The sequence below is a fragment of the Gekko japonicus genome, unplaced genomic scaffold (genome assembly GCF_001447785.1).
Source record: "Gekko japonicus isolate JY-2015 unplaced genomic scaffold, Gekko_japonicus_V1.1 scaffold4353, whole genome shotgun sequence".
Taxonomy (NCBI): domain Eukaryota; kingdom Metazoa; phylum Chordata; class Lepidosauria; order Squamata; family Gekkonidae; genus Gekko; species Gekko japonicus.
Window position 1 is genome coordinate 67,805 of NW_015167181.1, and position 18,165 is coordinate 85,969.

The 18,165-nt window shown below is 46.3% G+C and overlaps 1 non-coding gene across 1 annotated transcript; it reads right to left on the minus strand.

The window, feature by feature from the left end:
* Positions 1 to 210: 210 nt before the first annotated feature.
* On the minus strand, positions 211 to 282 carry TRNAD-GUC. Its single transcript has one exon. It is a non-coding gene; the product is annotated as a tRNA-Asp (tRNA).
* Positions 283 to 18,165: the final 17,883 nt, after the last annotated feature.

Below are 18,165 nucleotides of genomic sequence, written 5' to 3' on the forward strand. Positions count from 1 at the left end.
TATGGCGTGGGACCCACTGAAGCACTATTCCTTTCTGCACTACTTGGGTCACATAAGAATTCCTGTCCATGGCACATGAACACATGACATATGAAACTGCCTTATACTGAATCTGACCATTGTTCCACCGAGGCCAGTATTATCTACTCAGACAGGCCGTGGGTCTTAAGCAGAGGCCTTTCATGTCACCTACTGCGTGGTCCTTTTAACTGGAGATACCAGGGATTGAACCTGGGACCTTCTGCACGACAAGCTGATGCTCTGCCACTGAGCCACAGCCCCTGAAAATCTGAACACAAAACACGATTGCCAGGTGAACTTAAATTGCTTGAACTTGCTTGAACTTCCTGGCTTATATGCTAGGTTATCTCTGTCAAACGTTCTTAGCTTGGAACATCTTTATTGTTCAATAAACAAATCACCTTCAGTGAGTGTTGTTGAGGGTAACTTTGCCCAAGAGGCTGACATAGAGTCAGAACTCCCATTCTCCTGAGTAATCGCATCATGATCATGATGAGCTAGGGCAATGGGGACACGCCATCCAGTGGTGGGTCCGCACCTGAACCCTGGACCACCAAAACCATCACCACAACGTACAAGGGGAAAGGCCTGAACACCGTAGCAAAGCTGAGAGACTCCTGGGCCCCCCTTCTCAACTGGGCTGAACCCAGTTGGGTAATGACCCCCAGACCCCAGCAGGGGCGATTCTGGACTGAGACGGTGTGGAAACGTGTCTTCTGCTTGTTCCAAGTTGACCCGGAGTGGATGTGGATTGTGGAAGAGAGCGAGCTCACACAATTCCATATGGAGCTCTGGGGGGAGATGGAAGAACTCCGGAGGGAGACACACATGATGATGCTGGACCTCCCTGTGACCATTTGCTAGGTGATCCAGAGAGAGTTCTGGGCCCAAAGTGTTGTTGGATGTGCCACAGCAGCAGTGGGAGCCACATCTGGGGCCATGGGGGCACAAGTTGTGGCCAAAGCCCCTCAGCAGTGACCAGCCCCGGCACCACCTATAGCTCTGGTGATCCCATCCCCCAGCTCAGTCTGCCTGAGAGAGGTTCTTGAGGCCACGTTTGATGGGACGCCTGAGAAGCTAGCTTTCTTCATGCTGCAGGTGAGCAAGTTCCTAAGAGATTGGGGCCCCACGTTCACCTCAGATAAGCACCAAGTGGACTACATTGGGTCCAGACTTAGGGACTGGGCAGCGGATTGGTTCATGGGGCTGCATAATGTCAGAGGTCTGGAATTGAGAGATGTGAACGCATTTATGTGGGCCCTCCAATGGCAGTACAAGGACCCCCTAGAGCTGGAGAGGGTACAGACATGGATACGGGGAATGGGCCAGGGAGCCCGCACAGCACACGAGTTCAAGTCACAAGCTGCAAAGCTCCACGGATTGCCAGAAAAGATACTGATCGAATTCTGCTGGCCTGGCCTGAACCATTCCATCCTAGAACAAGCCTTGGCCCAGGACAACCCCCTAACACTCAACGGCTGGATCAAGGTGGCCTGCGAGGCAGAGAACAGCTCAAACATCTTTATTTTATTTTTTATTTATTTATGTTTGGATTTATATCCCGTCCTACCCTGAAGGCTCATCATGATGTTGTACCAGCCAAAGGGGTCCACCAAGGTGCCCGGTGGTGAGGCCAAGAGCTAGTGCTCCCAACCCAAAGATAGCACCCATGACCAACATATGTGCCAGGGATTGTGTCTCTGGTGTGGGGGCACCGGGCACTTTGCAGTGACCTGCCCTTGAGACAAGAGCCCAGGTTGAGAGTAAGAAGATGGAATGGTGGACATGGGACAAGAAGAGCAAACTGTCATGCCTGCCCCTGCTGATGTCATGCCTGCCCTTGCTGATGCCCCTGAGGAGGCACCTGCTAGCCAGGATCCTGTGGACTTACAGGCTCCTGAGGACAGTACTGCAGCAGAAAGGCAAAGACTGGATCCTGTAGCTGAAAGCTATCTAAGTGGTGAGGAGGATAGAGCCTCCCAGGGAACACCTGCAAGGGATCAGTCTCTGCTGCAGCCCAGTAATTCATCATCAGACTCGCCTCCACCTGTAACCAGGCTCAGGAATGTAAGAAGACAACAGCTGAGAGAGCAAAGGCAGAATGCACGCATGCGTGCCAGAAGATCTCTTAGCCCTGATTACTGACAGGATCCTGTCCTCACTCCTGGCTAGCTAATGAGTTGATTAGCTAGCACTGTATATATGCAAGTCTGTTGCCAGCAGTCATTTGTGCTGGCAAACGTCGTTTGTTCAGGACCTGAATCCTTGCATCTCTGCTCCAGACCTTGTGGAATTCTTCTCGGCTTGATCCTCGGCTTTTGACCTTTGGCTTTGTTGACCCTGCGTTCATCTCTGACTCCTCTGGTATTGTTGTGATTTATGGACTTGAAACTTTGGTATGTCTGACCCTGCTTTTGGACTGTGATTTAAACCTGCTTGAACCTTGCTACCTGATTTGCCCGGCTTGACCTCGGACTGTTCCTGGACTTTTGCTTGCTTGCGTCACGCCCCCTGGTCCTGCCGTGACACAAACCAGGGGTGCCCCAAATGAAATTATCCAAAGCTCTCCAGGCGGGAGAGTGGGAGGGACCCAAGAGTATTTCATCCGGCAGAGAGGAGCAACACCAGCTGGCAGGAAAAGGCTGGGACCTGCTGTAAAGGATGCAGCATGGCAGGTTCAAAATTCTCCAAGGCCAGAATCAGTGAGGCACCCCTCCCCCTATTTTACATGGCCATGACTGTAGTAAACCCCACAGCCGGAACCCTAGGGAGGGTAAGGGCACTTATTGACTCAGGGTGTTCTTGGGACAATTAGCCTGGCCTTGGTCATTGGGTAAGGCATAAAGGCATCCCAAATGGATGGGATGGCAATGAAGGGGGAGCCTTACAAATACCAAACCATCCTGGTACCCATAGGGATGGCCACCCATTGGGAACAGTGGTCTTTCGTGGTGAACCCTCTGGCGAAGGTCCTGATGGTACTGGGGAGTCCCTGGCTCTGGGATCACAACCCCTACATGCAGTGGAGTTCAGGTGTTTTATAGTTCCTGGACCCCCACTGCCTCAAACATGTGGGACCCAGAATGGGGGGAGGCACCCATCCCAGAGCCTGAGCAAGTGTGTCTGGCCCAGGAGAAGTTAAACCTCATTCCCCCCGAGTACCGGAATCTGGCCCGGGTGTTTTGAGGAAGGGGAAGCAGATGAACTACCCCACACACAGGAAATCAGACTGCGCTATTGAGATTCTACCCGGCCATGAAATGCCCAAGGGAAAGCTGTATGCAATGAGCCCAGATGAGAAGGTGAAACTCAGACAGTTCATGGTCTGTCATTTCTATGGACTTTATCATGGACCTACCCCCCGCAGGGGAAAGACTGTTATTTGGGTAGTAGTAGACTTGTTCTCCAAGCAGGTGCATTTCATCACCTGTAAAAAGCTGCCCACTAGGTCAGTTGTTCCTGCAACATATAATTAGTCCGCACACTTGCCCCATAAGATAATATCGGATTGGGGCCCCCAGTTTGTGGCGGGGGTTTGAAAAAAACTGCTGAAACTGTTGGGGGTGGAGCAAGGAATTAGCAGCGTTTACCACCCCAAGATGGACGGGCAAACGGAATGGACAAATCAAATGTTGGAGCAATTTCTTAGATTTTTCATAAACTACCAGCAGGATGACTGAGTCAACTTGCTTCTATTTGCTGAATATGGTTACAACAACTCAGTGAACAACTCCACATTTCCCCCTTTAAGGCAGTGCATGGCTATGAAGGAGGCTCCCTCCCCACTCTGAGCCCTGGGAAAGCCGATCCAGGAGATGCTCAGACATGGTGGTCCAAAATAACTCAGGGATGAATAACTCAAAGAGACTCAAAGAGACTTTAGCTAAAGCTAAAAAGGATTACAAGTAGCATGCAAACAAAGGGAGGAGCCAAGAGTGGGACTTGAAAGTGGGAGACTCGGTGTACATCTCCACAAAAAACCTCAGAGGCCTGCAGCCAGGGAAAAAGCTGGGGTGGAAGTACCTGGGTCCCTTTAAAGTGGTGTGCCTAATTAATAAAGTGACTGTTGAAGTTGAACTACCTAAAAGTTTGTGCCACGTCCATCCTGTTTTCCATTTTAGTTTACTGAAGAAGGATCCGGGACCATCGAATTGGAGACCTTGTCCTGCAGCTCTCCATCCCCTATTCGTACAAGAAGAGCTACACCAAGAAGTGGAGGATATTCTCAATGCTAAAGTGAAACGTGGCCACCTGTATTATCTCATCAAATGGGAGGGCTCTGATCCCAGCCATAATGAATGGGTGCAGGAGAAACATGTAAACACTCCCAAACTAGTGTGCGCGTATTGTAAACAACACCCCCACAAACCAGGAGAGTAAATCCTTGGGGGGGGGGGAGAATGTCAAATTTGCTGACCCGTTTGCCATGTATTTGGGGAAATTCCAGGCGAGGGGGGAGTGTCAATGTGTGAGAGTAAGAATGGCTTTATTATATGGCAATACATCTCATGTAACTTCCTGAAGTTCTTCTTTCTTCTAAAGTAACTTCTTTCTTAGGAATGCTGGCTAGATGGTCTTGGCCTGTCTCTGTCTCCTAACAAATGGATGATTTACAGATGGGGGGGTAGGGGCGTGCTAGTTCGGCAGGAATGAATGGTCAGTGTGATTGGAGGGGACTACGTTTGAACCAGGTATAATTGGGGGGTTTCACGCCAGAATCTCAGTTCTGACTCAGCAACATTCTTAGCTTGGAACATCTTTATTCTTCAATAATCAAATCACCTTTTGTGAGTGTTGTTGAGGGTAACTTTGTCCAAGAGGCTGACAATCTCCATATTAGACCACCTCTATGTTTTCTGTGCCAAGGAGCTTCTCACCTGCAGAGGAGCCAGTTGTGATGGCCAGGGTGTACCTTGGGCAGAGATTTGTAGTGCCACTTGGATCTATATATAACCTCTGAATTACTGGAGAAGAGGTACATATCCCTAAAGGTTGTGGTTGCGTCATTGACGTAATCTTGTTGAGCACAGTTTTGCTCCCATCTTTGTACATGCAGCATTAGATGCATTCTTTAAATGACCCTACAGAGGATACGTGGCCTTCTTTTTGTGCTTGTTCAGTCTGAAGCATCTCTCATGAAGTGATCGCAAGCACTGATAGCAAGGTTAGCTTGGTTCACATGCAGACAACAGAGGAGCACAGGAACAAGAATTAAGCCTCAGCTCATATATCTGAGGCTGAATTTTTGCTACTTTTAACAATGTGGCTTTTACCAGTTGTCTGTGGTGTGGTACTGGCAGCTGTGAAAAAGCAGCCATGCAAAGAGACACATTGGAGCTGGTTCATAAACCTCCAAACAGCTTGGCAAATGGTAAGCTCCCTATTCACAGCCGGCAAGCAAGGCACGAGCCTAACAGACAATTGTTTGTCCCTGATTTTTTATAGCAAGAGCTGTGCAACAGTGGAATCAGTTGCCTAGGGGGGTGGTGAGCTCCCCCTCCCTGGCAGTCTTTAAGCAGCGGCTGGACAAACACTTGTCAGGGATGCTCTAGGCTGATCCTGCCTTGAGCAGGGGAGTTGGACTAGATGGCCTGTATGGCCCCTTCCAACTCTGTGATTCTAGGATTATGCATCTTTCCTAGACAGGAGGTAGTTGTGCTTCATCACACACCCTTCCTTTTTGTCACGTGATAGGTAACAGGCATGTTCATATCTATGAACTTTCATAATCTGTGTGAGAACACCTTCACAGCGGTTTCCGTACTGCAAGCCAGCAGAAAATCTGGCTTGTCCAACGGGTTTCAAAATCCCTGCTTTTAGGAAACCTTTTCCTTGCCAAGGAATGTGTTGATTGAACCCCAGCACACTGCAGAGGATTCTGGAATGTGTTCTAGAGTGAACGCTTGATCCACAAGATGCACAAGCCAGGCCTGTTGGACCTCACTTTTGCTTGGTCTTGACCATTGTTCCCTCTAAGCTGAGTCAGTGTGAGATAGCTCACAGTTTTTTAGCCTCTGGCTCACACATTTCTGTCTTAGCTCAGGAAGGATGGCTCCAGAGCAAACTGATTTATGCAGCAGCCAAATCGCTCGCTCACAACTTTCATGCCAGTAGCTCACAAAGTAGAATTTTTGCTCACAAGACTTCACAGCTTAGAGGGAGCATTGGTCTTGACCCGAGAGTCTCATTTAGAACACACCCAACTCTTCTGTGTAACTTGTCACTGCAAGGAAGGCCGAAAACATTTTGTCCACTGTTATTGGACTGTCCTACAGAAGAACCCCTGTTAAGCTTCTGATGGTTTTGAAAGCACTTTGCAAACTGCTCCAGTGGAGCAGGGCCTCCCAATTTGGCTGTGCCCTGCCCTGCTGAATACTTAGCACAATGATTAATCTAGGCTTGTTTGTATCTTGAGATAAAAGACCTTTTTTAATGGGCCTGGGAGTTTTTCTCCCTAAGGATTAGAATGGTGCTGCTGTTTCATTTACTGTAACTTCTAAATCAAATGGTAACAAGGACAAGCTAGCTGGTCTTGAATAGAAATTCATTTTTTATCTCATGGTTTGGAACATTTCTGAAAAGTACATTGTGGCCCTGGTTAAAATAACTGTACAAGGAGCGTCTAATTAGAGTCTCTGAGATCACAGTCCGAAACACTTCCAATTCTGCACTGTGTAAGAGGCAAGGAATGTGGTGATATCATGGATGATTATGCCAAGGGACATTCAGAGCGTTTCTTCATTGCGCAGAAATGTATTTATTTTTAAGTCCCCCCCCCCAAAGTCCTATTACTCGGTGCTTGCTGTGCTGAGACAACAGAGCTTTGAATTGGAAAACTTATTTGCTTTTGCATTGGCACACTCGAGAGAAAGGGACTAAAATCTGGAAACAAAACTAGTCTTTTAAAAAAAAGTAACTGGAGGGGGTTTTTGTTCTCCATGATATACACTCCGTTCCTTTTCTCCCACCATCTTCCCTGGCCAAACAGGCTCTTCAGGTTTTTGAAACAAACAAATTGTTATGTCTCTTTAGCAGGGGTGGAAATAAAATGAGCATACAGCACTTGAAATGAGCATAAACACTTGCACCTGGATGAGGATGGATGGAGCCCTGAGTAGGTTTGGTGATGCAGGTGGGGAACAAACCTAAGTGGTATCTGGGGACAGAGGCTGGCTCAGAAATGATCCACTTGCTTAAGCCAGAGATGAGTGGAAGGTCGCTCACAAGTGCCCAGTCACTCTTTCAAGTAATTAAGAGTATCTCTGACCTCTCCACCCCTTCTGCAGTGCTGCTGGAATGATCTTCTTCTCCTTCCCTTCAAGCTTCCACCACAGCTTCACTCTTTTTCTTTTGTATGGTGGAGGAGGCACATTCTGTTGTGACATTCTGTTGACTCTTTCCCCCAGCATCACAGCTGTTCTTTGTCTTGTCTAGGGAAAACATAGAGGTAGCTGTATATTCCCCCCTATGGGACAAGTTACAATTGGGGAGGTGCTTTGGGGAAAAAGCAGAGGAAAGGCTTCCCCACCTCCCACCTAGGTGCTGAAGACCTGTTCTGAAACACTGATGATTTGTACAAGCCACTATTTTGTGACTGGTGCACCCACCAAGCCGCTATTTTGTGACTGGTAACTCCTGATGCTACTGAAAGAAAATCAGGAAGCTCCCAGAAGCATAATATTTGCCCTCTCCTGACCTAAGGTATGCAGCTTAAAAAGTGGATGGGACAGGGAGAGAAGAGCTTTCCTTCTTGCTTTTCTGGCAACTGGTTGGTATCAATTTTAGTAGGCTAAATTCTTAGGAGGTTTCTAGAACATGGCCTGGTCAAACTGTATTACTTCCACCATATTTTACCTAACAAGGGTGTTGTGAGAACAAAACAGGGGATGGCCTATTATGCATGGGTGTTTTCCCTCACTTTCCCCATGCCTGCCTGTTGGGTTTTCTGCATTGATTTTCCTCCCTTCAGTGCTCAGTTTGCTTTGTGGTCGCTGTTTCTCTGGGTTTTTGAGAGTGCTTTTATGCCGATTTCCCCCTTGTTTTACTTCCAAGCCGAAGGTAATTCAAAAGCGTGCAGATTCGCTTGGATTTGCCCCCGTCCTTTCTCCACCCTTCGAAGGTCACTCTCTGCCTACATTGAGGTCATTCTGCCCACTTTGCACCTTCCGCCTTCATGGGTGTACAAGCTCCATTTCCCCCTCATTTAAAAAAAAATTTTTTTTTTTGACAAGTAGCACTTGTCTAGTAATATGAGAGTATCACTAGTCTTGGATAGCTGAATTTTAAAAAATGATGGGGGGGAAGTTTAAAAGGAGCTGCATGAGGTTTAGGTCCCTGCTCGTATTGACTTGAAAGGGGGGATTGGCGAGGAGGCAAATGGCAGCATCCCTTTAATGCAGGGGTGTCAAACATAAGGCATAAGGCCCGGGGCCCGAATCCAGCCCGTCTAGGCCCGCGAGCAACTGATGCAAGGGAGGATGTGCTGGGGGGGGAATGGGTGGAGCCACTCCATTGTGGCTTCAGCATGGCAGAACAAACCCATCTGGAGCAGTCAAGCATTGTGGGAACATCTGTCCTTTATACAGTTTCTATCTCTGGTACCTGGCATTATATTTAGTGGCACCATGGCTTGGCCCAATAAAGTGGTGTTTATTTCACATCTGGCCCTTGTAACAAATGACTTTGATACCTCTGCTTTAATGCTTTAGTGAACAAAGGGTTTTTTTTGGGGGGGGGACCATTTTGGCAGCCTCTGCAAATCTAATGTTAAAATAGCAGCTGAGCCACATGGACCTTCTGTGAACTGCCGAACTTAAGAGCAATCCATTTGGAGGAAGAGTGCAATCCACAGAGGACAGGCGTTAAAAAACTGCCAAGATCGTGACCAGTGTGCAGGATCGAATTAGAGAATCACAAAGAGAAAACCACAGAAATTTGCAAAGAATTTTATTTATTATTTATATTTATACCCCGCCCATCCTGTGAACAGGCTCAGGGCGGCTAACAAGAGCGGTACAATGTACCTAATTGGCATAACCATAAAAATTTAAAACTCCATAAAATACATACTAATTTGTATCACATAATAGAATAACAGTTAACAATAAAGTGCTCACAGTGCTGACAAGTTAGATGGCTCGCTCTACAGATCTAAGTCTATGTTGTTCTTCTGATCATCATCCCTCGGGCAAATACAGGCCTGGCGAGGCATCTGGGCCCGTCCTAAGTTCCAGAAGTTCAGTGGAATCATTGATGGCAACAGTGGTGGTGGCGGCTCCTATTTAAAAGCCTGGCGGAAGAGCTCCATCTTGCAGGCCCTGCGGAACTGTAAAAGGTCCCACAGGGCCCTGATCTCCGGGAGCTCGTTCCACCAGTAAAGAGCCACCACAGAAAAGGCTCTGGCCCTTGTACTGGTGAGCCTTGCATCCTTGGGGTCAAGCGAATAGTCAAGCGATGTTGGGCCCCTGACCGTAGTGCTCTCTGGGGCACATATGGGGAAAGGCGGTCCCTCAGGTAGGTCAGACCCTGGACATGTAGAGCTTTAAAAGAAGGGCAGGAAATCAGTGTTACTATGCAGTTACACTAGGGCATTGGCAAAAATACCCCTCATTTTTTTTTCAATTTAGTAGCACAAGACTTAAAAAAGCTCTCTAGAGCGTCTGCCAGAGGACTCCTCCCTCATACTAATTGCAGCCCTGTGCAAAGCGTGATGGAGTTGCAGCTGACTTTGCACAGGCGTGCATCTACACACACACGTTGCCAATGATCATAGCTTGCAGTGCCAAAGTCAGTGGGTTCTACTGTGCATTCTGTATACTCGATGTTGTGTCCGCTGACCGCCACCAGAGGCCAGCGCACACTCCTGAGCTTGAGTCCAGTTTAACAATGGGGACTAGGATCCTAGTCCCTCCACTGGGGGAACCAATGGGACCGTGGCGGGAATTCAAACCTGCCAATGGGACCCAGGGGCATGTCCCCTGGTTGTGTATATAGTTGGCCTGCCGTTGGATGCACAGATGTGCACGCACACCCACGTTGGCAACGATCACAGCTTGCAGTGCCAGTGTCAGTGGGTTCTACCATGCATTCTGTTCTCTCGACATGTTCCCCTGTGTTATGAGATTGTGTGACTTCCGTTTTTCACAGTGGCTGATAACACAGCAGAGAATCCCCTAGTGTTGGCAATATGGAAAACAGAGTTTCGCAGCTACTTGTCAGTTTCAAAAAAACCCAAACAAACCTCTTCTCAATTTTAACATTGATTTCCCCCCTTTTTCTTTCTGTTCCCTTTCATTCAAGAAACTAAAGCTAAAATGCATGTGCAAAACCTGAACCATGAGTATTTAAATGGAAGGCGCTTCCTGGACGCTACTGCGCAGCTATGATAGGGAAATTGCATATATTTTTAAAAAAACAAACAACTTTGGACAACACCCCCTACATGTCACAAGTGACATTCCACCCAATTTAGAAAACTGCATTTTAAAAATTGTAGCTGCAGAATAAATACATTGGAGAAAAAAGAATGGCCTGTAAGGCGGGCACAGAATCCGAAGCCAAGATTAAAGGTTTACTGCTCTGAAAATCTGCAGTAAGATGTGCATGCGTAAGGGGCTGAGGAGAGAACAATATACACTGACATGAGCTCTTTGGAAGAAGGGCAGGAGAAATATGTGCCCGATAAATAAAATGCTGATTAGTTTTTGGCCCCCTTCAGAGTACTGGTCTTCACCAGTAGAGCCATATACAACTAGAATCAGGGAACTTAAAAGTAAAGGTTTCCCTTGCTTGAAACTTAGTCAAATCTGACTCTAGGGGGTGGTGCTCATCTCCGTTTACAGCCCGAAGAGCCAGCGCTGTTCAAAGATGTTTCCATGGTCATGTGGCCAGCATGACTAAATGCCAAGGCACACGGAATGCTGTTACCTTCCCATCGAAGCAGTATCTATTTATCTACTTGCAAGTTCTTGTTTTCTAACTGCTAGGTTGGCAGGAGCTGGGGCCAGAGACGGGAGCTCACTCCGTCACGTGGCACTAGAGTCTCGAACTGCTGAACTACAGACCTTCCACAGGGGCCGCGGTGGCTCAGAGGTTAAGACGCTGAGTGGCAGACCTGTTCTGGACACCATATTCTTCATCCCAGGCTCTATATCATGCCTCCAGTCTTTTAGGGTGAATTGTGTTGGCCCCAAGGGACAGGGCCCTTTCAGTTATGGCTCCAAGCTATGGAAAATTTTTCTTCTGTCTGTGTGTCTGGTGCCATCTGTGGTGTGTTTGCAGGCACAAGGCCAAGACTTTTATTTCAGTTAGCCTATGATTGATTTTATGTGTGTATTGTCATTTCTGTTGCCATGTGGTTTTAATTGATTGTGCTTTGTCATTAAGATGTTGCTGTTATTTTGAGTTGCACTGGCTGATTTGTTTGGGTTTTATGCTGTTGTTAACTTTACAGAGTTGGAACTCTTCTCATGCAAATGCAGCAGCAGTCCTGAATGAGGCTTTTTTAGTTGTGTTTTCCCCCCTCTCTGGGGTATAAATGAAATCAGCTGTGACAGAAAGGATTTCACTAGAGTATGAGAGACTGATAAAATACAGAACCAAAAAATGATCCCAGATAGCTGCAGGGAGACTGAAGAAACAGCAACAGTACAATAATGGAATTCCTCTTCAAGAAAACAAATAAGAAAAATCCCCCAAGGGATTGGGTTTGCAGTGTGTCATCACAAATTCTCATTAAGTGTAGCTAGTTTAAGATTCCATGTCCTCATGTTAACTATAAAAACACAAGGAGGGGGGAGATGAAGCAGGCCTTGTGGACGTTGGTGAGGTCTTGGAATGTATACCTGGAGTATACCAATACATTTGCATTTGAGGTTTGGGTTTTTGGGGTAACCTTTTAGGTAAGACACAAGGGGATATCTGATCCCCTCTTGCATCTTAGATCAGTGGTTTCCAAACCATGAGCTTGTGATCGTGGAGCAAGATTGCCAACCTCCATGTAGGACCTGGTGTTCCCCCAGAACTGCTCTCCAGACTACGGGGATCAGTTCCACTGAAGAAATGGCAGCTTTGGAGGATGGGCTCTTCCTGCCGCGTTCCCTCCCTGAACTCCATCCTCCCTGGGCTTGCCTCCAAATCTTCAGGAATGTCCCAGCCCAGAGTTAGCAATCCTATCTGGAGTTACTTGATAAGAAATTTTGCTATTGATCATATAGTTAGCAAATTGTTTTGTATCAATCCAAGAGGAATAAATCAGTGTCTCTAGGCGATTCTGCATTGGCTTTTCCCTCTGTTGTTTTGCCAAACCCATAGTGGAACAGAAATTCCCCTCTGTATTGCATGCTGCTTTCACTTTCTTTGATCAGCAGATTTTATGGTACCCTCCACACTGCATGCCACTTTCACTTTCTTTGATCATTGGGTTTTATGCATAGATTTATGGCCGTTCAGGGGTGACTTTACAGTCAGTACAGAGTTGCCCCAGGGTATCTGAATGTGGTTTTGAGCTGCATCTTCTCCTCAGTGTTGAGAAAATGTGGAGCAAATGCTAGATGCAGAATCACTCTCTGTCTCTGTTACTGTTCAGAAACTTGTTGCTGTATTCAGGACACTGGAGAAATATATTTTCTCCTGAAAATGGAACTTGTGGACTCTGGTTGCCTTCTTATGGGAGGCTTTTTTCGTGAGTCAGATTCGCATAGGAAATATCTGTCTTGGATCAGTCATGCTAGTCTTCCTTGAAGATAAAGTTTCTACTAACTTAAGTTAAACATCTGTGAATTCAGAAAGAATGCACATGAAGCTGCCTTATACTGAATCAGACCCTTCATCCATTGAGGTCAGCACTACCAACTCTGACTGGCAGTGGCTCTCCAGGGTCTCAGGCAGAAGACTTTCACATCACCTGTTGCCTGGTCCTTTTAACTGGAGAAGCCAGGGATTGAACCTGGGAAGCAGAGGAAGCTATACTTAGTTTTAACGAATGAGATATATTGTTTCTCTGGGCCCATTCTGTGCCATCAGGGGAGGAATCAGTAGGAAAGAATGATATTGACATTTGCCTCTCCTAACCTAGTGGTAAAGGGCAACACAGTAGTCCATTTGAGTGAAAAATGAGTTCTCATAACTGAGAACACATTGTTAAGTCCCCAGTTTCTCTGTAGGATTTAGGTCTGTATTACCTGTATTTAACATATCTGTTAAATGTGAAACAGTGGTCTGACTTTAGCCCATTGCTATGAGGATAACAGAGCTTCTCTTTCATGGTTTTGTGTAGTGATCACCAGAGAAGATGATCTTCCTGTCCTTCCCATTCAAATGTTGTTTTCCAACATGGAGAGCAAAATATTTGTTGGTGATCAGGAGCCAGCCTAGAGCCGTGAAAACTTGGGGGGGGGTTGCAGAACATTCTGGTTTTTCCCCAAGGACTTGTTTTCAGTTTTTCCATTGGGGGGGGGATGGTGGGCACTGAGAACTCCTATGGAATATTTTCTCTTTTGTTATAAAAATTGTTGGATCTCCCTTAACAGTCTTTGATTCAACAAAGTATGTTAAAACATGGTTGCATTCATTCAGCATTAGGCACTAAAAGCAAGACCCAAAAAACAATTGAAGAAGTTGGTGAGATGTGTAAAGTTTGGAAACTGTTTTAAAGTTGAGGTAAGTCCAAAGTGCATGAAAATAATATTGTTTCACAGAACCCCATGTGTTTCTCCATTTCCCTCTTGAGAGTTCCGGCACCTCTTTTTCCAGAAAAAAAGTCCTGGGGAGGCTTATCAGATTTGCAGATAACATAAAGCTGGGTGGGATAGCTAAGCCTAAAGGGGGATTCAAAAATTATCTTGACAGGCTGGAACACCCAGCCAAGCCTCACAAAATAAATTTCATCGGGGCACAAATTTGGGGTGGGCGAGACCTGCCTTGGCAGCAGTATGTATGGAAAGGATCTCTGTGTTGTGGTTGATCACAAGTTGAACCTGAGCCAGCAGTGTGAAGTGTCTGCTAGGAAAGCAAAGGCAATCTTGGGCCACATTAACAGAAGTGTGGGAAATAATGTATTCAATCCAACTAGCTTTTCTGCTAGTGAAAATGGAAAGGGGGGATCCTCTTTTCCCCTCTGACCACAGAACAAGGCTGTGCTGTGGATCATGGGACCTGCAAGAACAAAAGTCACATGGGATGGGAATGAGGAGTAGGGTAAGATGGAATGGGAAAGCTGGCTGGATCCAACCCAGTAGTTCTACTCTATTCTGCACTGGTCTGGACTACTGCATCCAGTTTCAAGCACCGCATTCTAAGACAACTAGAGCACATTCAGAGAAGGGTGACCAGAGGGGTCTGGAACCCAAGCAAGCCTTCTGTGGAAAGGCAGAAAGAGTACTAGTAGTAGATTGGATTTATACCCCACCCTTCACTACCCAAGGGAGTCTCAGAGCGCCTTACAAACTCCTTTCCCTTCCCCTCCCCACAACAGACACCCTGTGAGGTAGGTGGGGCTGAGAGAGCTCTGAGAGAAACTGCTTTTTTCAAGGACAGCTCTGACAGAACTATGGCTTGCCCAAGGTCATCCAGCAGGTGCGAGTGGAGGAGTGGGGAATCAAACCCGGTTCTCCCAGATTAGAGTCCGCGCACTTAACCACTATACCAAACTGGCTCTTTGTCTAGCCTGAAGAGGAAAAGACTAAGGGGAGAGATTATTGTTGTCTTCAAATATTTGGAGGACTGTCATGTAGAAGACGGAGCAGATTTGTTCTCTCTTGATCCAGAGGGTGGGATTAGAACTAAGGGGTGAAAATTACAAAGCAGTAGATTGTGGCTAAATAGTAGAAGAATCTTACTAACAGTAAAAAGCTGTTCAACAGTGGGATGCACTGTTAGGAAAAGTGAGGGACTTTGCAGGTATTTAAGGAGAGGCTAGGTGGCATCCATCAGGGATGCTGTAGTTGGGTATTCTCACACTGAATAGAGAGTTGGCTGGACTAGGTGTACTCAAAGAGCCTTTTCAAATTTAATGCTAAAATAATAAATTCCTGGTATATTGTAGACAGAGACAGTGTGTTAGGGATGTATGTTTTGTTAATGTGTCCCCAGTTTTGTCCACACTTTATATGCTATAGTGTTGGAGAGTTTTTAGAGTTTTAACTCAGTGTACAAATATGCTATCTCTGTTCTAACTGTATGAGGTTGCATCTGCCTAAATAATATACTTTATGTTGTTTACTGTGCAGCAGTTAGCAGCTGTGCTTTAATACTGGGTGTATTTGCATTTTTTTGCTTGCAGAAATCTACGGCATTTATACTTTTAAATTCCATAATGACACCAAGGAGTACAGTTTTATGTGCTGCATTTTAATTATGTATTTTATGTTGCTAAAGCAGTAAAATAAGTTCAGGCGTGATGAGAAAGTTACACCCTTCTAAACCTGTTTACTTCAATGTACTCAGAAGGGTGTAACTCTGTCTAGGTTTTTACTGTGAGTGTTTCCATGGGGGGGGGGGGTTGGAAGGATATTTCCCCCTCAGTGGTTTGAAAATTGTACACCTTTAGATTAGCCTGCCACTAGCTTCTTCCTTAGAAATTCTTCTTGGAACCAAAGGGAGCAGGGAAGTTTAAGTGATCTCAGGTGCCGTTGCCTTCCAAAGCCAGAGTCAGGTTGAGGGTCTCTTCCTAACTATAGATTCAGGTGGGTAGCTGTGTTGGTCTGAAGCAGCAGAACAAAGTTTGAGTCACGTGGCACCTTTAAGACCAACAGAGTTTTATTGTGAGTATAACCTTTTGTGTGCACGCACACCTCTTCAGATACATTGAAACAGAGTCACCAACCATTACATATAGGTAGGGTTGGCCAAACCCCTGGTCTGGGTGGGGGTTCCCCTGCTTTTGCGGGAACCTTTCTGCTGTTGGCCAGCAGGTCAGCTGGCGGGTGGACCCATCCACAAATGGCCCTAATGCAACATCACATCGCCAACATTGGGGGGCGACGCTCTAGTTTTGGGGCAAAACTGTTTGGTAAAATTGGGCTCAAAACATAGAGCAGGGGTGTGGAACTCATTTGTTATAAGGGCCAGATCTGACATAAATTAGACCTTGCTGGGTCGGGTAATGTGTGTCATAAGATGTAATGCCAGGTAGCAGAGATAAACTTTATAAAGGCCACAAACACAAAGGGTTTTTTTAACTTAAAACATTAGCACTCTTGCAATATTTTGTTTATTTAACAGTGTCTGATAACTGACACCTCTTGCTCTGAATTATTGCATCAAAATATCTGTGCTGTTGCAATCTGGAGTATGTTGTTCAGGTGTATATCTCTAAGCTGCAAACCTACAATGACAAAGCAGCAGCAGCAGAACTGGAAGAAACAGCAGAAGACAGCCAGTTCTACTGTGGGCCTGATAGAAGCCCTCCGGGGGCCTGATCTGGCCCCTGAGCCGCATGTTTGACACCCCTGCCATAGAGTTTTGACAAAAACCAGAGTATCAGCAACGCAATGACACCACTTTTGGGTGATGTCACCGCGGCATGCGCACTTCACGTACATGCCAAAAGATCCCGGAACAGACCCAGGAGCACCCCGCTGGAAGCCAGGTAGGACCTGGCAACCCTAAATATGGGTAGAGGGCGAGGACTGTGCTGCTGCCAGGAAGCCCAATTAGAGTCAAGATACATAAATAACTGAGCAGTAAATATAGCTAAGACTGGATGAAAGCACAGTTTTGACACAAGCTCATTTCCCTCTGTCCTGTAAGGAAGGCCTATATTACCTACATAGTACCCAGGGGGAGCTGAATCTAAGGAACAAAGTTTGAATGCAGACTACTCTGATTCAATTTGTATAGATCCTTATGGATAATTAAGCCCATTGCCCATCTGTATCTTAAAGAGCTGTATCTTAGCATATAAGGACTATTCAGGGGTACAGAATAATACTTAGAAAAAGCTGTGTCATTTCAGACACGGAGCACTTAGTGTGAAATATAGTATTTAGGTATTAGGTTAGAGCTATGGGAGGCCTGTCTGTCTGTCTGCTGCATTTTTATCCCAGCCATCCTCCCAGGAGCTCAGGGTGGTGTCCGTCACTCCCCCCCCTTCACTGTAGCCAGAAATCAAGATGTTTCTTGGCACCATGAAGTCTTTAGTTTGATCCCTGGGGCTCAAGAACAGTCTGCACAGTCCATCTTTCAGAATTTTCTGTTCTTGTTCTAATTGTGATGACGGCACTGATAAGACTTTGCTGGCGTTTTTCCTGGCTCGTCTCTTAGGCGCTGTTGGGAACTGAATGGGCACTCTGATGACTTTGTATCCATCACAGGAATGTGTGTCTGTCCATCTCCTTTCTGTCTGCATCCCTCTTTGCAAGGACTTTCTTGGTGTGAAAAAGTCAGGTGGGGGAGCCGTGTTGGTCTGAAGCAGCAGAACAAAGCTTGAGTCCGGTGGCACCTTTGAGACCAACCAAGTTTTATTCGAAGTGCAAGCTTTCGTGTGCAAAGCACACTTCTTCAGACAAATGATTCAGACACTTTTTCAGACGAAAGCTCACACTTTGAATAAAGCTTCTTTGGTGTGACTTTACCTTAGACGAGCCTTCCTTACCTCTATATGGCTGTTAGGGCTCTTTTCTGCCCACCTCTTTGTTTTCTCCTCCTTCCAGGGTTGCTTCTCCCAGGTCTCATTTAATATTAAGTGTGTGTGTGTGCGCGCACGCGCAGGCAGGCATTGGTTGAGCTCCATGATGGGGGACAGTCTTGCATTGGCCTTTTGCGAGCACGCACAGGCTAGAGAGAGATTTATGCCCACTGCTGAAGAGCATACTCATGGCCTGAGTAGGAATGCAGGTGGCTTTATCTGCTGCTTTGGGTCTACCTGGGATTCTTTTCTACCTCCATCATTGCTTTGCTTATGAATTCTTTGTTCTACTTCAGGTGTTGCCAGCTTGGGCTGCTTCTGTATGAAGACGATTCTCTGTGTAACTCACATAAATGCTATGTACAGGATCCATACAGCATTTTCCTTGCTCAGCCCCTGTGGCCACCATTTTGCCACCCCTCCTCTGGGGTTGCAGTGCTATTACAGCCTATTCCCACAATCTATTCATTCCCAGCTTTAATTTTTTAAAAGAAAACTAAGTTTCTAGCCCCTTTTTG